This window comes from Chiroxiphia lanceolata, chromosome 7 (genome assembly GCF_009829145.1).
Source record: "Chiroxiphia lanceolata isolate bChiLan1 chromosome 7, bChiLan1.pri, whole genome shotgun sequence".
Taxonomy (NCBI): Eukaryota; Metazoa; Chordata; class Aves; order Passeriformes; family Pipridae; genus Chiroxiphia; species Chiroxiphia lanceolata.
This window is the reverse complement of record NC_045643.1, coordinates 11,883,648-11,906,400: the sequence shown is the minus strand read 5'-3', so window position 1 is coordinate 11,906,400 and position 22,753 is coordinate 11,883,648. Positions and strand designations below refer to the sequence as shown.

The window sequence follows — 22,753 nt, the reverse complement described above, 5'->3', positions numbered from 1 at the left end:
TCCCGTCCCCGCTCCCTCTCCCGTTCCCTGTCCCCCCGCTCTCTGCCCTCGGCCGGCGCCCCCTGCCCGTGCTGTGTGAGCGCCGTTCCCCCGCCCTGCCCTGGGAGCGGCGGCGGGGCCCGGGCAGTGTCCGCTCTGTGCCCGCCCTCGGGGCGTGCCCCGGCAGCGGGAGAAGCCGTGCGGGAAAGCGGAGGTGCTCGCAAGCCCGGCTGGTGTCAGGAGCTGGCTTTTGGTTTGCAGTGGGTATGTCTTAAAGGAGCGCTGGTGTTTGTTTCCGTAGGAGAAGCGGGGAGGCATCCCGAAATCCTGGAAGTGCACTGAAAGGTAAGTGGAAGTTAAGAATTCTCTTGACAGCTGCTTCTTGAGTGGGATGGTTACTTGGTTTCGCCGAACACTTGTCTCCGGGGGCTCGACGTTTTGCGTGCTGCCGCTGTGTGATTGAGAAGTGTCAATTGCCTTCATATCTGATTAATTAAAGTAATGTTTTGCGTTCATCAAGCTTGAGTGCATAGCCCCCTTCGTCTGAAAAGAGACTGGTAAAAGATAACTACATAGTCAGTGACTTATAAAGACTTAAATTATTCCTGAATACAGTAATGTTGGTTTTTGTTAGCAGAATACAAACTCCGTTTTGTTAATTTCTGATACTCTTATAAGAATGAGAACAAACAGTGATTATCGCATGATGCTGGCAGAATTTTGGGACAGGTTATAGTACCTTTTATTAAAATATATTTTGATGTAAAACTACTTATGGGTTTCAGGGTTTTTTTAATAGGGATATTGGAAGTGCACGAGAAGAGTTTCAGGAGGAATGGCATTATCATGTTATTAACAGTGAAACTGTTCTAAATAGAGTGCCATCTGTTTAATCCAGACTGCCTCAGTCTGGTTTTAGTATTGAATGTTTTTCACTATGAGATAAAGTCTGGAAGATTCAGAGCAGTCTCTTCTCAGGGTGAACAGAGACACATTCGTTTTTCTCTAATGTCAGGGGGGTGGAATTGGAGGAGGACTCTTTTATTTGTGAGGTGCCTGAATCCTTGTCTTACAGAGAATTAAGTTCTGACAGATACCTGAAAAGTATTTATTTTTTCCTGTTGTGGCTGGAAGTTAATGTGTACATGTTCAAAGTCCAGCAGTGCTGAGGAACGCTGATATTTTTCTCAGAAATTTTTTTTTCAGTGACCTATAGGCATGTCTGATACCAGATACCTTGGTTTTGTTTTTCAAGGGAAAAGTACAAAGTCCTGCTTTTGTTTATGTTTGGTGCTTTTTGTTTATTTGTTTTGGGGATTTATTTTGTGGTGCTTGGAAGCATAACTGGATTATTTATCCATAAAAGAATACTGATATTGCTGAGTCTGTCAACATGGACCTTCAGTTCTGATCTCAGAGCATTGGCTTTGTGTGATGTGTTGCAGATGAACAGAACTGTAGCAGGGGACTGCAGTTGGCACAGTTTGTCTTCAAGTACCGTCTCTTTCAAGGTTTAACAAGGTTTTGGGTAGCTGTTCCTGCCTCTCTCCCCTCACCCCTCCAAGTACATACTCTTGATAGGTAAAGCTCTGTGCAATTGATAGATCTGCTCTGCCGTGCTTTGCTTCCTAAATTTCCTTTCAGCATGGACCATAGTCTCTTAAAAATAAGATTGCATATGTGAGGGATGTGATGTTTTGGGAACATAGTAAGCTTTTTGAAGCTGTATCTTCACCAAGTGAGTCTGCATAATTTAAAAGGGCCTACAGTCTTGCTGCAACCTGTTTTGAGAAGGAAGCTTCACCATAATTACAGTGCTAGTCTGAAGAAATCAGTAGTATGCACAAGGAAATAATATAAAGAAAAGAAATTTTCATTTTGTGTAAAAAAAAAAAAAAACCAAACCAAAAAACCACCAAAAAACCAAACAAAACCAAAAACCTGAATGTCCTTTAGGGTGGGAAGGTCATTAGGATTCCATGTACAACTAATCAGTACTTTTTGTGGTTTATTCAGTTGGTTTTGTTTTTTTTTTTTTTTTAATTTATTATGTATGGTGGTGATGCTTACTAAAAAGATTAAGTATTCTAGGATAAAGTTATGTTACCTTGTATCCAGCCATGGATACAATTGTTGGGATTCCTGCTTGTGTTGCTGGGTTAGAGGAAGGTGGCAGGGTTTTCTTGATTAGCTTTCAAAAGTCCATGTTTCTGAACAATTGTGTGGCTGTGCATTGTGTATTAGCAGACTGTGAGATACATTAAAGGTACTGCTGTTCTCTGCCTGTGCCTTTAATGTTCTCTCTAGCACTGAATGGTGTTTAGTGGTGTGCTCTTCATAACTGTGTTCTGGAGTACAGAGCTGTGTGACTGACAGTGACTTCAAGTATTTTGAGTTTTCAGATGACAAAAAAGGGTTATGGTATTGTTGTTCTGGTTTTTTTTTTTTTCCCCCTCAATATCTTAATACATATTTGAACTATTTAAATACCACATCTTTTTTCCCCTGAAATTGTGTGTTACTTTCCCCAGCTTTGTATAAGTTGTCATTTACAAGTCACTAGAAGCCTTTTGTCATTTGAATAAAATGGTCAACCTGCTTTAATTACAGTGATGATGGAAAAGATCTTTCTGTAGTCCATTTTTGTTTCTTTGGATGTCTTTTAAAAAAGACTGTGAAAGGTGGGGAAGGAAATTATCTTCTCAGGCATGATTAGAGGGCTAAATATTTTATGGATAGTATCACAGTCTCAAACCATTGTTCATCTTTCTCTTGGAGAAGGGATTGTCTGGAGCAGTAGTTGTAGTTTCTTTCTGTTTGTGGTGTGTGTTTGGGGTTTTTTGGAGGGGGCAACCCAAAGACCATTCTTCACAGGAACAGCCATTTAAGTTTAATCTGCTGTTTTCTCTTGAAGTCTAAAGCTCTGAGATCCTGGTGTATGATAGGACCATTGTTTCAAGCCCTGCTTGTCTGCCACAGCTGACAGTATTTGACAGCAGGTGCTTTATTCTTACACTCTTTCCTGGGCAGGCATATAGGGCTACTCCTTAGGTCAGCTCTCCCAGTCTTTCAGTGGGGATGATGTTTTGTACAGATTTCTGTTTAATGTATATACTTAATTTATAAAAAATTCCGAGCCCGCGTATGGTTTTTGCAGCTCCCACGTTTTCCGTCAGTAAGCACTACACTTCATGCCTTGTGTGAATAAGTCATTCCTCTGTTCTCTTTGGAACCTGTTACCTGAGAACTTCATGTGATACTCCCCGTTTTCTTTATGAGGAGGGGCAGAACTGTTTGCCTCTTTCCCGGGCAGTGTGATCTGAGTTGAGAATCTTTAAAGATCAGGGTAATGTGTTCGCTCAACGACTTGTCTGGGCAGGAAAATAACTTTAGATTCCATTACTTTTCTTTATGCTTGTTCTCTTATATTAAAATACGAACTAACATCAGGAATTGAGGCTGGAGACTTCCCCGCTCACTCTTGGTGAAGGACATCTGTGCCATAGTAATGATCACTTAAGTCCTGTGGCTATTTTCAGGGAAAATTGATCTGAGCAGAGACAGTCACAAATAGTACAGTTTGATTTGCTCATTCAGTCAGTTATTTTCATTTCCAAATAGAATAATTGTGAGAAGTAATTCTTGACTTATTTAATGCTGTTTTCTACAGTTTTTTTGAGAGTAAGAAAGTATTTTGAGGTTATGTTTGCTGTTTTATCTACAGCTGGTTATACAAGCTGGTTGAATTTTTCTCTCTCAGCACCTTTGCTTGGATAATTCATGCTTCTAATAACAAGACAAATATTTTTCAACTTTAGTCTCAGGACAGATGTATGGAATGACTCAATGTGTCTCCATTTTTGTATAGAATTCTGACTTTAGTTTCTAAGCTTTAAATATAAGGTCAAGAGGTAGAGGGGCACTTCTGATGAAATAAAAATAGTTATTTAGTAAAACCCCACTCTAAAACAAAAATCTGTATTGCCAGTAGTGCCACAAGAAGAGAACATATAAACCACGATCAGGGACTGGCTGAAATAGTGTGTAGTTTGCAAACTGTTTCAATATGTGCTGCAGGTTATTAACAATAGCAGAAGTTTTGTATTGTAAGGAAAATTCCTGTGTGGCCATTAATCATTCTTCTGTTAGAGTTACATTTTTCTATCAAAATTATGCATTTGGATGCAGGATTTTTATATTCTGCTTTCCTTAGAGCCAAAGAAGATAGAAATGGTGTGCTACAGATGTTTGTGTGACATTTATGTTCGTGTGTATATTTTAAGAATAATAAATTATATGGGCAGGGAACACATTTGCCTAACAAACCATGTAGCTACTTTTAAACTAATCTACATCTTTAATTTAATGCCACTGTAAAATAATTTGTATCTCATGTACCCTGGTGAAGGGTTAGGCTGAACTCCATAACAGTGTTACTCTGTCACTTGCAGAAACCTTTTTTCTCTGAAGTCCTTTGTTTCTCATATTATGGATTCTATTTGAAAATGGTCTTGGGAGTAAAAATCACTTATGGTTATCTACTTCAGTAGATGTTTTATTATTAATCTATTCAGATGATTTGTAAAAGACAGAACTATCATTGGCAAGTCACTTTTTTTGGCTTTCTGTTCTGCAGGCAGTCCAGCTTGACTCTGCTGCCCACTGCCTATGTCAGACCTGCTGCCTTGACCTCTTGGTGTGATTCTGTAGAGGAATTCAGATTTTATGGATGAAATTTATTAACTTTGCCTGAAAACAGACAGCCAGAGACATCTGTAAGGAGATCCCCCTACAGTAGTGAAATAAAATGTCAGGTTATAACTACTGAAGAGTGGTAAACTATTTATTTATTTGTCTCTTGCTACTGAATATCCCTGCTTGGAAAATGCCAAATCCCTGGCTGTGTAATACTGTTCAGCACAGGCCCTGATGGAGATGGTTGCTGCAGTTCAAACCTATTGAAACACTCTTCCAGGAATTCCCTCTTTCTGCATATTCTGTGTGGGCTTTTTCTGCAGGACAAAGTCTCTAATGACATGTCATTGCATGTTGTATTGTTTGACTAACACTGAATTTTGCAGTCCAAAAACGCAAAGTCTGTGTTCTTGTGTGTAATCTTACTATGTTTTTATTTTACTGACTGTGATCTTCTTCAGCAAGCTAGACTGGTTAGATGTCCTTTAGTGGTGTCTGCAGTGTGTGTGTGGTTCACGAGTTCTTTAAATAGTTACACATTGCTGTTCCTCTGAATTCTATTTAAGTGAAATGTATGACATGGACATTTGTGCAGGCTGCATGACTGTACTTTGCTGATTCATACAGGGCACTAGTGATACTTCTGGAATCTTTTTCTTTTTCTGTTCCCTATATTTAGTAGTTTATGATCTTTAAATTGTAATTGTGTTCAGGGTCTTCCTCCTCATTTCTGCCCTTCCTTGACCCATCTGTGGGCTGAGGGAATTTTTCTACATCTATCTGGAAAGACAGTGAGAAAGCTTAGAAGAATAATCTTATTTTTCATGGCCATTCAGCTGAGAAGATATTGGATTGAAAGATAATGAGGTGAAATATGTATAAAATTTGCTTAGTTTTTTTTTTCCTTCTTGTCTTGATTTATTTTATTTTTATTCAGACAGGTTGCTTATTTCTAAGAGTTCTGGTGTCTGTTTCTTCTTTACATCTCCTCTTATTATTTTCTCTTTTGTCTTTTCTGTCTCCATTAGGTTTGAAGATATCTTGAGCTTTAGCAGAGGCTGGAGAGCAGCCTCTAATCATGCCTGCCTCTGTTCTGATTTGGATTAGAGCCACAAGGTAGAAAACTTGATTTAGAAAAGAAGTTCATAGTAGTTACTCAAGTAACTTTTCTAAATATCCTAAGCACAAGATCTTGGAGACGCACGGGCGTAAGTGTACTAGATTTTGTTTTAGATGTAGCTCAAGTTAGCTTCTCTCTGTAAATTTGAATATTATATTTCCTTCATGTGAAAACAAATTAACTAGAATTTTAATTTTTTTTCAAAACATGATCTTTGTGAAGATCTGGTATCTTATGACCAGTGTACCCCATGTGTAAGTTACACTGGCAATTCCACTTTCCACTGTGTGGTAGCAATATTGTGATGGCTGAACATAGGAAGCAGCAATGAGGCATGTTTATGAAACTGGGAGCCTTTTATATAAACTTAGTTATAGAGAAGGTGGAGTAAGCAATTTATCAAGCATTCTGGTGCATGCCATCAGAGTAGGGCAAAGAACAAAAATCTAAATGTTCAACTTCGAGTTTTGATATCTCTTCATTACTCAAGGTTAGAGGTATGTATGCTTTTTTGATAAAAATGCTTGATGCTTCTGCATAGCACTGTTGTCCCTCATGCTTTGTGGTTGGGAATATGCATGCAGTTAAAAGTGGTCATTAAAAAAAGCTCTCTACTTAGAGTGGTTGTTGTACTGGTCTTTAGTATCTGCATGTAACAACAGATGATGGCAGAGATCACTCGATAAGTTGGATACCTGCTATCAAAATTTTGCAGATGAAATGCTTTTGGCACAGTTGAAGTAAGTGCTAAGATTTAGATTTATTTCTGCCAAATTAAGGTTAGAGTTTGAATTTCCAGCCTTCTGTTGTAACCATGTTGGTTTGTTAGAATATGTGAAACGAAACTTCAGTAGACAAGACTAACGTGTGTGTTTGTAGTTAGAACCTGGTCTCGATAGTACAAGTCTTTCTTTGTGCAATGGCAATAGTATAAAAGGGAGTGTTAATGTATTTTCAAACTCTTCATATATTAATAACAGCAGTGGGACAGACAGATGATGGGTTAAAGTCCATTTACTGTAGTGAACTCAGAGAAGAAGTGATTGAGGAGTTTAAATGATAGTAATGTGCCCTTTTACACAGAAATGTTAAGGCATGCTGAGGAAGGATTTATCCCAGCAAAAGCTCATATTTCTTTATGTGTAACAGTGGAGAACTTTCCATTGCCTTTTTTTTTTTTTAAAGATGTTTGGTTGAGCTGAAACAACATAGAGATGTGAGCTAAATATGGACACAGTGGAGGGTGAGCGGGGTTTAGATGTGGAATGGAAAAATGACTAGATCCTTGTGCACGTAGATTTTTTTTTTTTTTAAATTGCTTGTTTCTTGTTCTAAGCATAGAACAGGCCTTAGACAAAACTGCTGAGCTTCCAAAGCTGCTTCTAGATTGTTAATTATGTATATTCATTCTGTTTGATAATTATGTAATTGACAAACCGCAATACCCAACGGTCTCCAGTGTTGCATCTGTGCAATAGTTTCAAGTAGTAACATCCTTAAGTTTCTGGATGTTATATAAACCATATTTGTGGCAATTTTTTGGGAAGAGAGGTGCTGATCTTGTCACACTTCATGGGAGCTGTTCTGATAGCTTTCTTCATTTTAGTGAACTGCAGCAGCTTGCAGTGCAAATCTTGCCATGTCAGGGGGGAAAGAGTTTCATAAAAATCTCTGAAAGGTTAAGTGATACCTATGGAAATACAAATAGAGGTGGGAATCCTGGGCTGGAGGCTCAGTTGAATGAAAGTAGAGAAGAAATACTTAAAATACTGAATGAATTTAAGCTAAGCACTCATAAACTGTATTTCTGTGCTATTTATTTTCATACACATCCTGTGACAGCAACCCTTCCTTTAAATCATAGATGTCATGTGCATTTCATGATTTTCCAGTGAGCAGGATGGCTAGTAGCAGGCTACTGCCTTTTCTGTTTGCTTAGATCTGTGCATCTGCCAAGACACGTTTCACATGCTGTGACTCTTCAACTTTGCCTTCACCTGTGTGTCTGTAAACACCACGAGTTTGAGAAGCCTCTGTGTATCTGTGGAATAAGAATTTCCTTTTTGTTTGTTTGGGGGGTAAAGGAGAGAACAGGATTTTCTTTCTTCTCACTGTAATTAGTGTTAGAACTTGAGGCAATAAATAAAAATTTTAAAACAGCTTAGGCATGGCTTATTGTCCATGAGTCTGCAAAGGACCAATTGCAAAAGTAACTGAGGTGCCCTTTTGCTTGTGCAGGTGTTGAGTGGGCTTGGACTGTGCATTGTAGTCCTTTAAGATGTGTAGTAGTCCTAGTGATGATAACTGCTGCCTGCACAGAACGTGTACTGTTTCTGCATTAGTGATGAAAATACTTACGGAAATGAAACTTCATTGGAGAGTTACAGTCTCCTCAGCTACAGAAAGATGGTTTTGATGCATCTAGGTGTTTAAATCATTCAAATGGCAGCTGTGTTCCAGGAATCATGGTGTTAACTCTTTGAGAGAATACAAGCTTTGCATTTTTCCTCTCTATAGGTGAAATCCTTTCAGTTAGCTACAGGCCTTCTATGGTTTTTTGCAGTAAATGTATAAAGTTTGCATGGCACAACTAAAACTGCAGCACTGATTTCCCATTTTTAATTTAAATTAAAATGTTTGCATTTTAGTTTTTAGCTTGCCAAGTTAGCCCAAGATTAAACTCTGGAATTTTTAGGAAAATGGTTGAAGATGCTCTGTTAAATGCCCTAATAATGTTTATACATTAACTTTGTTCATAATTTTTTTTCTAGCTACTTGAGTGTTTAAATTGAGTAAAACTCATGATGCTAAGGCAGAAAAATAACTGTGCAACAGTGGGATTTCACATTTGTTGTGCACAAAGTCCTAATCAAGTTAAGGGCTGTGGATGGATTCCAGACTGACTTAGGGGTCAGTGGCCAATACTAATTGGCGTTAATGCTGCTGAAATTGTGTAATCAAGTATTGTGCTCATTGTCACAGGGTGCTTTGTTCCCCCCCCCCTCCCTGTTTGGCAACTTATAATTAACTAAATGTTCAAAGGTGGGTTTTTTTATTTCCTTTGTGGCCTTTTTCTCAGACTTGCAGATTCTGGTTTGTGCTAAAGACAGAAAATTAGGCTCGATGTAGAAAGTAGAGGGAAGTTCAAGGAAATTTAAGTGCAGTGTCTCTGGATGTTAATTGCATCTAATAAATGCTGAAAGCTTAAAAAAGATCTGTTGGTCAGTGGGGGAGTGGAATATGGCTTTGCTTTTTTTTCTTTCTGACTGCTAGGAAAGCGCTGCTTCAGCACCGCTCCTCATTAATTTACTGAAACATTTTGTGGGAACGTTAGCACATATGGCTGGTGGAGATGTGTGTGGGTGTGATGGTCCATTGCTCTTCTCTGCTGATGATACTCCCATGACTGTAACTTACTGTATTTGATGGCTTATTTTGACAATAAATTTTTGGTCTTGTGAGAGAGAGGAGGGAACAAATCTCAAATGGACATTATCATGCTAATTAGGAAACCTTAATCACCATGTAAAGAGTTGTCAGCTCTATCAAGTTTTGATGTATTTCAAATTAATATTCCAGTGGGTAGCTTTTGATAGACAAAATATCTTTGCTGCACGTACTGGCTTTATGCAGAATTCTCGCAGTAGTTATTTTATTGCTATTTCTGTGAACTGCCGGGGCATTCTGCTTTAGTAATGTGTGTAGGCTTGGAATAGATTGTGCTGATTATCTCTTTGTCTCTGTGAATGCAGACTTTAGAGCTTCTAAAGTGTGTAATGTTGCTATAAGTAAATTCTGCATGTTTATGCATATGCGTCTCATCTGTGGGAAATGAAAAGGGTTTTTATTAGGATTTCCTTTTTTATTGCAGGGGAATGTTTGAAGTTACCATCATCTTGGTTTTAATCATTCAAATGTAACAGATAGAACTGATTAGGGAACAAAATTGTTAAAATGCAGTTATGAAAGTCTTTTTGAAGTGCCAGTTGGATAGTTGGCAGAGAAGGCAAAAAGCATGAGGATTTCCCCCCCAAGTATGAAACTCTCAGTGCTCACTGATAAGAAAGAATTATGGTGTAATCATCTTAACTTGCAAATCTGCACATAATTGCAAGCACCAGGGTGTTAGGTCTGGGTTTGTATTTTGCTCAGAGCAGTTTTTTCATGTGCTGAAGAAGTCATGTGGACTGTGTGCCTTGGTTTTGGTTTGTTATTTTTTTTGCTGTTTTGTTTTCCTGGTGGTGTGGGGTTTTGTTTATTTTTGTTTCGGCTTTATACCTGATCAGCCCTACTTTTTGACCAGGTCCACTGGTCAGGTTCTCTCTGCAGGTCCACTTTGCATGCCAATAACCTCAGTATTTCTAAACCTTCTGTCTTAAGTTGCCTTTGAAAGACTGTGTGTGTTTTGAGGGGCACGCTGTATGAAGGCTGTTAGATGAGTATATTACTTACACCAAAAACATATAATCTAGCAATTTCAAATAACTGGTGCTTGAACTTTGGTAAATGCTGCTGATCCCTATCAGCACAATTGTATAGGGAAACAGAACAGGCTGTTTAATTAAACTCAGGCTTTGATTAAAATTTTTTGATAATGTGTTTGAAGAGAATGGAGTGAATTTGCTTTATGCCAGTGTAACTAATTAAAAAAGGTAAGATTATAAATGTTACATAGATGGGCAGTGCAACTTATCTGTAAAAGAATAAAGAAACTCTTTAGTATAGTTCTTGTGGATGTATTTCTATTTCAAGTAGATATAATACTCAGGATTTGCTGAAGGAGATTAATGTTGCAAAAAGCATAGTATAACTCTTTGACATGTTTGCTTATAAGGCCATCTCTGGTCTTTTTCCAAGGATAAATTTACTCAGGAGACTTCAGGAAAGGAGAAACACTGTTCTACCAACTGCTTTCAAAGTTGGTTTTTTTTTTTTTTAGCAGGAAAACTATTCAGTATCAGAAAGAAAACCCCAGAGTATCTCTGTCCATGGATGAGGTTATGTAAAAATGGCTGAAGATTAGAACATTGAGTCCTCAGTGAGGGTTTTTTTGAGTGCAAGAAAATACATTTTAAAATTTAGATCATGGTAAAATTGACCATCAATAAATAAATTCCATTTCTCTCTCCACACCAAACAAACTTAAGGAAGCATAGCCATGAAGCTGCATGGATTTTCAGTGATGCCTGTTACATCCATAAGTTTTCATGATCTTGAAAGACTCACATTTTCTGCATATACATTAGGGCAGTATTTGACAAAAAACTTTAAATTTTTAAAATATTATTTTCAAAATATATGAAAAATTAATGATTTCACACTAAAATATTAATTAGTTCTTCCTTACTACTGATCAGTCTGTATTCTGTTCTAATATTGGTTTAATAGGAGATGAGTAACAATCGTGTAAACAATATGCTTTGTGTTTAACTATTCAGCAGTGAAGATTAATTATTAAACTCACACATAGACAAAGGAGGTAACTGGTGTAGTTGTTGCACTAATTTACATTTACTAATGTTTTAATTCTCATGCAGTTATTTCACAGAGGTGTAGCATATGCTTCCAGGTAATGGGCTGCAGAATGCCCATTATGGTAAGCTGAGTTTCAGAGTTTCGTGAGAGCTTCTAGTAAGGTGATAAAAAAGGGTTTTAATTTTCTTTAGGGGCACTGTTTCTTTGACTGTTTTCTGTGAAGGAGAGTCCAACAAAGGCCATGTAATTTCTTGCTCTGGAGGAATTCTAGTGAAGTTAGTAGGGTTGGTCATAAGCATCAGTATTTATAGCACAATTATCTTAATCAGTTGGGTCAACTATGTGGATTGTTGATGTTCACATAGCTCTTAATGGATTGTGTTATGCAGAATTAAGATAGTCAGGACCATGCTTTATTTCTTATGTCTAGAAATTCCCACTTGTACAGTCTGTCTAATCCCGATAAAAAAATTAACAGTGTTTTTCCTCTCATTTTGTGAGATTGGTCGTTGCAGTTCTTAAAAGCCCTTTCTAACTTCCAGAAAACTAGTGTGAGACTGAAAATGACTGACACAGAAATAGTGCTATGATGCATGACATGGAAGAAGACAAATGGTTTCCTGTGAAGTGACAGCTGGAGGAAGTAAAGGCAGCTACAGTCTGAGCAGTTCTAGCTGCGAAAGCTGAAGCAGATCTCAGATTTCAGGATTCTTGATACTACTCTGCTTTACCTGTAATAGCAAACAGCCTCTGTTTGCTATTAAGTCTGTCTTGTATGTGTGTAGGGTTCAACTTCCTCATATATTCTGTTAGGTCAAGCGGAAGAGATCTGTGCTGTTCTGGAATTGTTCATCTTGATGAGTAGTGGTGTGATCTGTGATGTTTCATGTCACTATATTTGTTGTTCGGTTTGCTTTTTAAAGTCTGGGAACTTTGTATTGGAAAAGTAAGACCAGAATATCAGTCAGAATTAATTTTATCCTTGCAAACCACGCATCTTAAATGTGAATGATGCATCTGAGTCACACATGAAATTGATGGCATCATGTAATAAAACAATATATCTTAATATTTACAGACCTGTATTTTAACTCTGGCATTTCAAAAGTTTATTTGGGAACTTAGTATTCTTACTGTGTAATTTAAAAACAAGTCAGCAAGATGATATAGTTTTAGCTATAATTGAAGTAAATTCAGATAAATTTGAAGATTCCACTCATTTAAGAATTTGTGTATGTGTAAATAAGTGTATGGATGGGGGGAAAATTTGTCACCTCCACTTTATCTATTTATACTCTACTTCCTGGAGCTGGAGACTTTACCATCTGGAAGTTGGAAAGATTAGAATAAGGGTTTTCATTACTTTCAGAAGAGGATCCTTTAGGTTAGATCTCTTTGAGAATATTTAGAGTAGGGGAAAGGAGGTTAGGTAGATTAATTAATGAATATGTAACCTAAATTCCATTTTGTGTGAACTATAGTTGGTACCGGATACTGCAGCGAGAAATATATACTGATATTGGAATATATATATTGGTCTGGAATTGATAGAGGACTTCAATTCTGTTATGGCTATTTTCATAATATAACAGGCATTTATTTTTGTCAAGTGACGGTTTTACAATTCAGAAATGGGAAGCTGCTTAAAATCTGCAGTTCATATATCTAGAGCTGTTTCTGCATTACTTTTTTTCCTTTCCAGGCAACACAGTGATCTTGGTGTAATGTCTACAGCCCTATTCCAAAGCTTGTGTTGAGGGGTTTTTGTGGTGTGGTTTTTTGTTGATTTTTTTTGTTTGATTTTGAATTTTGTTTTTGGTTTTTTTTTCCCCCAGAAATTCTGTTTCAAGGTTTCTCTTTATCCTGTGCCTATTCATTTTTAGAACTTAGCACTGAGTGTCTCTTAACTGTGGCTTTGCAAGTGTTAGTTTGCAGTTAGATTTATTTGGGTTTTTTTAGGCTACTTTTTTTCCCTGTGCGTTTTGTAGCTTTACTTAAGTCTTCCTAGATTTAATTTACTTCTTGAACCAAAAGAGGGTGTTTAGGAGAGGTAGGGTTACACGGAAAGTAATTTGCATGGAAATGTCTTTGTAAGTAAAGAAGTTCATACAGACAAACTAGCGTAAGAAGAGTAATTGTATATGAACTGATGCAAAGGGAGGACAAGCCTGTATTGTTTAGTGTAGGATGGGTTATCACCAAGATCCTGACAAGGGAATGTTTTAGGTTTAGTGTGTAGGATGACTACGTGAAGTTGTTTCTAAGGAAACTGGTGCTGAGAGAATAAGGTAACATTTCTGTGGCTAACCTACATGTGTGTGTATATATATTTTTAACTGCGTCAGGTCTTTATAATAGAATAATTAATGTGTTTTGCACTATTTAAGGCAGCAGGATAATGTCTTTATTATTATTGCTTCCCAAATCCTGTAAGTGATGGAGAGGAGTATTTTCTTCATACACAGAAGATGAGTTTCTCCTTCCACACTCTTGATCGTCTTAACTCTTTTCTTTTCTGCTTTATTCACTGTATGAACTCCTAGGAGAGGGATTTAGCTACAAGTGTACAATTGTGTTTTATTCAGGCTCTGTTTATTTGCCTCTGTGAGGCAAATGGGACTTAAATTTTTCTCTATAGAGTCACCTGACTTCCATAGCTTTCTACAATTAGTCTGCAATAGGATGAAAACACCAGCTTTAAAAAGAGTTTTTAAAACTGTTACACAGTGTCTATTTTCAGTGTTGTGTTTTCATTCACTGCCCTGTTTGTTTGTCTTCAGCAATTGTGTATCTGTAAAGCACAGTTTCCCTGTAGTAATGGTAGAAAGATAGGAGGTTGGCAGCTGAGCTTTCTGATGCTTGAAAAGGCACAGAAGATAATTTAGACCTTAAAATTACTTAGAGGCGGCTGTTTGGAACAGATGGGCTGTACCTTTTCTTTACCGCGTGTTTGGCAGCAGCTGAAATTCTTGTGACCTTTTTGATAAGAAAAGGATCTTATTGTGCAAGTATGGTACCATGAAAGTTTGCAGGACTATTACCAATCATCTTTGACTTTACTGTGGTAAGGCTTTTCCCCATTGTTTTCATGTAACTAACTTTGTTGCTGGTACAAAAAAAGAAGGTTTTTTAGCCTGGTTGTTACTCATGAGTCAGAGTGGGCATGGAAGAAATGTCTTATCCAAGTTGTTTTGCACGACTTGAATGACTAAGGCTCGTCTAATAAGGCTGGCAGCCTAAATCCCATATACACAGTATGTCAGCATTGGTATTTTAAAGTTGGAATGCTTTAAAGTCTGTCTGCTTAAGCTTACAATTACATTACAAATGGAGTTGGAAGAGGGCTCTCTTTCTACTAAAAAGAAGGCTTGAGGTGATGATTTAAATTTGTATCTGTCCAGAGAATGTTCTGTTCCTTTCAGTTTTGTATCTGGTAGGAGTTTCTGTTTCTCTGCACTGTGGAGCTGTATGGCCAAGAGAGTTCTGGTAGAATGCTTGTACCTGTTTCCAGTGCCAAGTTGCAGTTGTAGCTCTGATTTGTTAAGGACAACAGTTTTTTAATTTATTGTTTTATGTCTTCACCAAAATGACACCTTATATAATTCTCTGTTAAATAGGATTGTGGTAGAATAATATATTTAGGTAAATGGGTAGATGAAAATCACAATGGTATTTGGAATATGTTTATTGTAAGAAATGTATATCATAATACATGTACTCTTAAATAAGCACAAGAAGTAATCTACCAAAATTGAACATTCCCAAGGCTGCTTTTATTTTCTCTTGGGATCAGATTAGTCTAAGAGTCCGTGTGTGTCAGTGATTTCCCAGTGTGGAAATCAGACCAAACCATGTCTGTTTAATATAGCCTGGCACATAACTTGAGAGCAGCTGGCTGAAGCTGTACACACCTGTATACTGGGTGGTAAGGAAGGAGCTGCTCTGAAGAGAAGGTTTTTGTAAAGCGTATCAATGAAGTGCTGGCTTACACCATGAAGTTTTCTTTATTCTTCTTGTTCTACAAAAGTAGTAAGTATCTAAAACAGATGTTACAGTGTTACCACCCTCATATTTTATGATAACTAGTCTTACTCTTACAGTGTGAGATGCAGAACACTGTTAACAGTAACATTCCTACCTTATTCCATTTTAATGTTTTATTTTGTATTACTGTTACCAAAAAATCCTTTCTACCTTCTCAACCACCTAATTCCATGTGCTTCTAACACAAGCAGTTCTTTTTTCTCTGAATTTTAAAAATTATTCCCATATCCAAATTAGAAGTTATTTTTCCTGATCTTTGGCATCAGCTACCTTTTAACCATTTTTCTGCCTTATACATGCTTCTTTTTAATTTGTTTGCATCCAATGTAGGCCAGTATTTCAAATCAGAGCACATTACCAATTTTGTACAGTCCACTTTCATGTTTTCAGATTTACTTTAAATCACTTCAGTGTGATCAAACGTCTTGATTTATTTTCTGACTGCTGATACATTCCTGAATAGCTGTTTTCCTTAGGTCATCAAATGTATTACCTGGTCTTTTTCCATTTGGTCTTTTAAACCTCTGCATTCAGGAATAGCTCATCATGAAAGGTTCAAATTGTTCTTTTGTCACCTGCATTTATCAGCACGTTTGCCCGGTTTTTCTTTTCCAGAGTTCACCAGTCTTATTAAGGTGGGTGTGTGGCAGGGAAGCATGTTTCCTGTGTTTTATCTATTCTGCTTCCCGAAGTGTTAATTGTATTTAATGGAGGTGCTCTTGTTGCAGAGCTATGAAGTTTCTGGACCAAAGCAATTGGATGTATGTTTAGTTCAGAGTAAGGATGCATTCTCGATACTTTCCATGCTATTTTTTTACAGAAGTGGCATGGAAAAATCTTTTTCCAAATATATATGAGAGGAACTTATCTATAGCTTGGAAGAACAAACCATATTGATAATTGGGTTTTCTGTTATTTTAGACCTCCTGTCAGCCCGTAATGTTCTTTTGCACAAGTGGCACTAAGAAGAGATCATGTAGCATGAAGCTTTGTTCTTTTTGCTGACACAGTTCAGGTTTTAATTGCAAAATATTCTTCTCATGGCCTTTGAGGTAAAAATAATGTAATATTTTTATTCATTGTGCAGCTGGGTCTAAAATCATTACGTACATCATTCTATCTGGTATATAATGGCCAAAAAAGTGGACTCATTCTTGAAGTGCATGTCCTGTTTATGTAATCTCTCTCATGTATTTTTAAACCAGTATAAAATCCTGGCTTCTTTAAAGCAAATAAACAAGCAAAACCCCTGAATAAAATACAAACCAACAACAACAATAAAACACCTCTGCATACTTGAAAAGTCATATCTTCTTAAATGTCATCAATTATTACCTAATTGGTAACACTTTTTTACTTTTTAATTCTCACTGTAATAGTTGATTGCACAGCAACTGCTACTGGCTCAGACTATTTGGGTAATCATTCTGCTGTTGCAGATTGATCTTTGTTAGTGGTTTAAATGCAGACTGGTAAATAATAATGTATTCAGTCAGTATGTCTTTATTCTAAATTTAAGTGAAAAATGACCTCGCTGACAAGAGCAGTTGATTAAACCCTTTTTTATGTCTTTTACTGTAGCCAAAACTTCTCGGGCAGTTAGCTGACTTTTAAATGTCATTGTTTTGATAGTAAATTGCTGGAATAAATTTTATTTCAGACTTTCATGTTTTCAGAGACAAAATATATAGACAAATATGTAGAGAATGGTGAATTCACCATCTGTGCACAGATTTAAAAGACATGTAGATGTGATACTCAAGAAGATGGTTTATTGGTGGAGCCCCTTTAAGCCTTAACATTGAGTAACTGCATTCCTAACTATAACTTTTCTGTTCCATGCTTTATTGTGAATTCCATCTTGCATGTTTGCTGAGTATTTAAGAAATCTTAATCAGGCCATATGTAAAAAAAATTAGTATATTTAATTATTACTGTTATTAATAGCTATTATGGTTCCTACGTATTATAAGAACCTTTGAACCATAGTAGAAAAAATACTTTAGTCTTTTTAAAATAGACATGAGAAATCTCTTATTCCCTGTATTTTGTTTGCTTTGGGAGGGATGTGAGCACTCTGGAAATGAAATTCAATACTCTTAGTTCAGGCCACTTCAACTTTGGATAAGTATGCACAGGACTTAATGCAGTTGAACCAGTTTATTTGAGAGACACACCCACACAGTGTTTGATATATTTACTCCCCTCCCTCCCCCAAAGGTGCAGCAAACCAGGGAGCAAATGCAAGCACGAGGTGTGCTTCACAGATGTGAAAATCCTGGAGTGCAGTCTGGGTGTCAGGCTGGGACGGTCCCAGGAGCTGTTGTGCCTCCACAGATGTGTGGAGTGCGTGTGGCGCAACCTGGCCGGCGTGGTGCCGGATGGGGCAGCGCTCCCCGCTCCGGCGCTGAGGTGCTCACTGTGCTTTGGCACAGTGTTCATGCAGAGTTAGTGTACTGGGAGTTCATTAGCTGACTGCCTTGCCTGTCTGTACAAGTCCTTAAAAATGTTTTTAATATCCAGGCAGATAATTGGAAAGGGAGAGGTGATTTGTCCTAAAACTGAACTAGCACAGTGACCGTGGCCAAAATAGATGTGGACTACTTCTGTATTCATATAGCAGTTGTGGTTCTGAAGCTGACTTAACACTGGAAGAAATTCCCAAACAGTACTTGCTTGAAGATCGATGCATGGCAAAAACACTGGGAGAGAAGTATGTGTGACACTGGAGGGGAAGGTTGACTTCTTTTCCTTGGTAGCTACCCACTAGATGGGTTTAATTGTAACTGCATCCAGCTTTTGACACGAGCACGGGTTCGGTTTTTGACTTTGTAGAAGCTGACTTGTTTGACAAACAACTGACTGTCTGTAAGGCTCAATAGACTCCTGTAAGAAGAGTTAATTTCTTAGGTAGGTTAGGTGTTATGCCATTATGATACTAACATTTTGACTCAACATAGTAGGCACAGTGGGATCTCTACAGTGTTTTCAGTAAGGCATTTGAGTTAGTCTTGCCACTCTCAGTGGTTTTGTAATTTCTTTAGATATGCTAGGCTAAATCCTGACTCAGGAGAATTGCTGCCTTCAATAAATTTATTTCACTTATTTGTAGCATTCTTCTCTTATTCCAAGCTACTGTGTTTTTACTGGCATGATGCATGTGGTTTTTGATAGCCTTAGGCATTCCCTTGTTTCTGCTACAGTTAGCTTAGTCCTTGCAGTCTTGCTCTGGATTTTAGTGCTATAGGGCAAAGAACATTTGTTGTTACTTAAAATATACAGTAGTATGTGGTACTCAGTGTAGCTTTATCAGATACATGTTTTGTTTTCCTGTTGGAACTGTGCTATGGTTTTGTGCTTACACTCCAGTGAACTTACTGCTGTGAAGCATGATTTGTGCTTTGGCAAGGGTTTTTGTTGTTGTTGCTGTATTTGGGTTTTTTTCTTAGTTTGTTTTTAAGCATAATCTTAATTCCCCCTTGCAAGAGATCTCCAAGGAAATAGTCAACTACATACAGAGTCAGTGTAGTCTCTCAAGCTGATACAGTGCTGGAGGAGCGAAGCTATTTGCCTCCAGATTTTAGCAGGATCTTCCAAGCTGAAGTAATCATTTGGGAGAGAGGGAAGTTTTTGACCATGAGTTACAGGTGATGTTTGCCTCTGATTTAAGGAAAGTTATTTTACCGTTTTCTATGTGTAAGACAATTTAAATCTCTACACCCCATTTGTGTTATTATGTACAGAATTATTTTTTAATTATCTTCTACTTAAATTACTTCTAGAAAACCTGCAGGTTTGATCTGTAAGCAAACTGACAAGTGGATGAAAAATTTTGAACTGTTGCAACCTGAATCTCCAACCAGGCCTGTGCACATCTGCTTGTCCTCAGTCCTTTTTTGGGAGTGAAAACTGTAGAGAAATAGAAATTACCCTGTCTGATTTGCTGGTATTTAACAGTAATTCTTGCTTTAGGGCTAAAATAACAAAAGTTCCTGTCCAAGAAAGAAACCATGTCTAACTTAATGCAGCTCTGGAAAGGCCTGTGTGCTGAACAGAATTTTTATGTGGTTTTGACAGTAGGGATAGAAGGGTAGGTACCAGTGGCACTGCTTGAGCAGGGAGGTTGGACCAGAAGCCCCCACTGTGATCCCTTCCAACCTGACACTTTCTACAATTCTGTGAAGAGAATTAGCAAGTGTAATAATTCAGAGCTAGTTGGGAGCCCATGACATTTCTAGAGAGCAGTGTGTATCAGATACTGTTTCTAGCGTGTTGTAAAACTTGGGAAGCTTCCAGAAGTCCTGAATCAGCTCTTACAGACCTGATATTCTGTCTTGAATATATGTGCCTGGTAATTAAAATAACATATACTTGTCTTTCAGGTCTCCTGTGCATGTTTAAAAATCTGTATGTAATCAGCTACAGTGTGCCTATAGGGTAGAAATTTGTTAGTTTTTTTCAACCCCCTCGTAAATACTGGCAGCAAAAGAAGAGAAAGATTTGAATTTCATTATTTCAGAAGTGCATTATTTAAGGTTTCTGCATGGAATTTAATTTTTAAAAAAAAAAAAAAAGATGATTTTAAAAAATTCATAGAGGACATGGTTTGTATATGTGATCATGTAACAAAAACATTCACAGCATAACCACAGAAGGATGGTACCTCCTGTTAGCCTGTTTCTAAATAGCGGTGGTGGGTGGTGGTGGAAGAGGACATTTTAGTAACTGAGTATTTTGGAAAGTAATTAATTGAATAAGCAGTATGGAATGGAGTACACTCCTTGTTTGTGTACTTCAGGTTCCTATTAGAGGTCTCCAGATACTGAAGTTCCCTGATTTACTAGGGTTGACTCGTGTGCATTGTTTACCTCACACTCAGTATGAAGGGATCCTACAGTAAAAGGTGAACTTCAGTGTAATACATAATTTTTACAATTACATTGAAATTTTAGTTCTGTAAGAAATATGTACTAAGGAAATTACATTAGGGAGGACTTTTTAATATATTCTGTTTAGGTGGTATATGTTCTCCAAAATCATGGTATTGATTCAGTTCACATTTTATGCAATTACTACTCTTTTACTTCATCTTACATTTTTCTTACACTGTTCTTTGTAAGAAGAAGTGCTTCAGTTTTCCTTTCAAGTGTGCTTGTGGTACTCTGCACTAATACAGAAGGGTTTTCCACATAGGTGACAAAGCCTTCTTTTTGGATTAAGGCAATTCCTGCCTTCCTCCTGCTAAAACACTGAGCCTTTTTATTGTTTTTTTTAATGGCCAAGTGCTTTGTTACAGAAGGATTCACGTATACTTTAGAGGATTTGATAAACTTCCATTTGTAAGGTCCAAAAATACTTACATTACTGTTTGCCTCACTTTACTATATTTTTCCTTATTTTGTGATCATTCTAGTTTCTTTTCATCTTCCAGAAAACGGGGCAGTACTTGAAGGCTTGACAAATGCATCCCAAGTTGAAAACCTTCTGCATTCCTTCTCCTCTTCCTCCTTTAGAAAATTGACTTCATTAAAGAGGTAAAGTTGCATATTGCTTTTTTTTTTTTCTCTAGGCAAAGTGAACTAGAACTCAAGTACTGTAGCATGTCCCATGATGTTTTACATTCACTTGTATCCATGTCTCATTCTGTTTCCCTATATCAAAAGAGATGTCTTCGGAAACTTTGTTTGCAGAAATCTATTTAGTTGTGTTTGTTATTTTATAGAATTGTCAGTGCTTCTGCTGAAATAATTCACCCAAGTGTTACTTGATTTTAAATGAATGTAGTTTCTGAATTAGTTGTATTTTGGGATATTTAAACATGCCTTAGAAATCTGAAGCAGTTCCACAGGAGTTCGTATTAATGACTTGCTGCCAAGGGCCATTGGAAAATGCTACAGGAACTTAAAAATTGTGTTGGGAAGCTTTATATCTTATTTCACTTCATTTTCCATTTAACAAATACTGATCTGTTCTTAAATACAAGTCTTTTTTCAGAAACCAAAACAAGTACATTGTGAGAAGAGAACAGGTGATTCCAGTCATGTAGTCTGGCTATTAAAAGGTCATTTCTCGTAGGACTTCCATGATGTCACTTGTATGTCAAACTTGTCTTTCAGATGTGTTTTGAAAATTATTTGGGTTCAAACAAAAATTACTAGTGTAAAATGTAAATAATTCACTTCATGTTTACCTGCCTTTTTCTTATAAATTCTACAACAAATTCTGCAAATAATAGCCTTTAATATATTCTTGACATAACTTGTATAGAGTTTAAAATGGAAAAAAAAAAAGGGGCTTTGAAGCTGATGGGTATTTGTAGGTTTAGAAAAAATGTGGTAAAATTTTATGACTCTGTGACAGCTTTGTTGTATAAAATTCTCGTATAGCAATTATCAATTTCTTTTTTGCAAAAAAAAGTGAGCAAAGTATCTTTTAAAAATACAGTGTCCCTTCACAGATTTTCTGTTTCTTGTTTCTTTTCAGCCAGCTGTTAACCTGCGTGTCCTGTCAAAAATAAACTTTCGATGAAACTTTAATTAAGAATCACTGTCTTCATATGTCTAATATGGCTTTTGTATTTTATTATCTCCTCAATTTATCGCTTTTCAGGTCACTATTCTTAGGTTTTAGTCTCTAATATTAGGTTACAGCTTCATTCACTTCTTCAGATTAAAATTTTTTGGGACCTTAATGACTTCCAGGTATTGACAACCTGTACTGAGATCACACACTGTTTAAACCTGTTTGAACATCAAGCAAAGGTGTCTAATAATGCTATGTGTTTTAGATAATTCCTGCTGTTGCTTTGAGAGTTAAATTTATGTGAATTCAGTAGTTGTTAGAATATGAATGTTGTGTATAAAATGGAAAATAAATAACAGTTGTCCTTGCAAATTTTCTTTTTTGTTTGTCTCTGAGAATTCCAACGTACTTTTACAAGAGCTAAATCTTGCCATTTGAATGAGAAGCCTCAAAATTCTTTAAGAACAAGGTTTAAGGAGTAAATTCTGCTATAAGAATTTTTTATAAATGGTTTGTTTTATGAAACTGCTTAGCTTCAAGCTGTATCTAAAACTGTCATTACCAGTCTCACATGATTTGTTCCATGATGCTCTTTATTTTGTTTCATTTGTCTTTTCTTTGTACAATATTTGGTAAGGGAGCAAGAATGGGATGATATATGTCTTAAATAATGTACATTTTGGCCTGAAGCATCAAATCCTTCTTTTTCTCCTCCTTGCTGATTTATGCCCAATACTTTTGACTAAAAGAAGAAAATAGTTTAATCATTGGTAGATAATGGGACTGGTTGTCCAAAATGCAACTTTTCCTATTGTCTCGTATTATATAATTCTACTGGAAAGATCTTAACAACTTTTCATTGGGGTAGGACTTTACAAAACTAAATTTTCCTGCCAGAGCTCTGATTTAGCTTCTTTT

The 22,753-nt window shown here is 36.9% G+C and overlaps 1 protein-coding gene across 12 annotated transcripts in view; it reads left to right on the top strand.

Annotated features, from left to right (window-relative positions):
* Positions 1 to 22,753, top strand: part of FAM126B (family with sequence similarity 126 member B) — a 54,262-nt gene that overhangs the window by 524 nt on the left and 30,985 nt on the right. For 4 of the 12 annotated variants that reach the window (XM_032692759.1, XM_032692755.1, XM_032692754.1 and 1 more), the window contains exons 2-3: positions 281 to 324; positions 20,745 to 20,847. The gene's annotated coding sequence lies outside the window, so the exon portion shown is untranslated. Of the gene's footprint in view, positions 1 to 22; positions 325 to 4,615; positions 4,755 to 5,387; positions 5,542 to 5,702; positions 5,883 to 16,345; positions 16,366 to 20,744; positions 20,848 to 22,753 lie in introns of those variants that run through there. The other 8 variants (XM_032692761.1, XM_032692757.1, XM_032692760.1 and 5 more) reach the window with 8 other exon arrangements.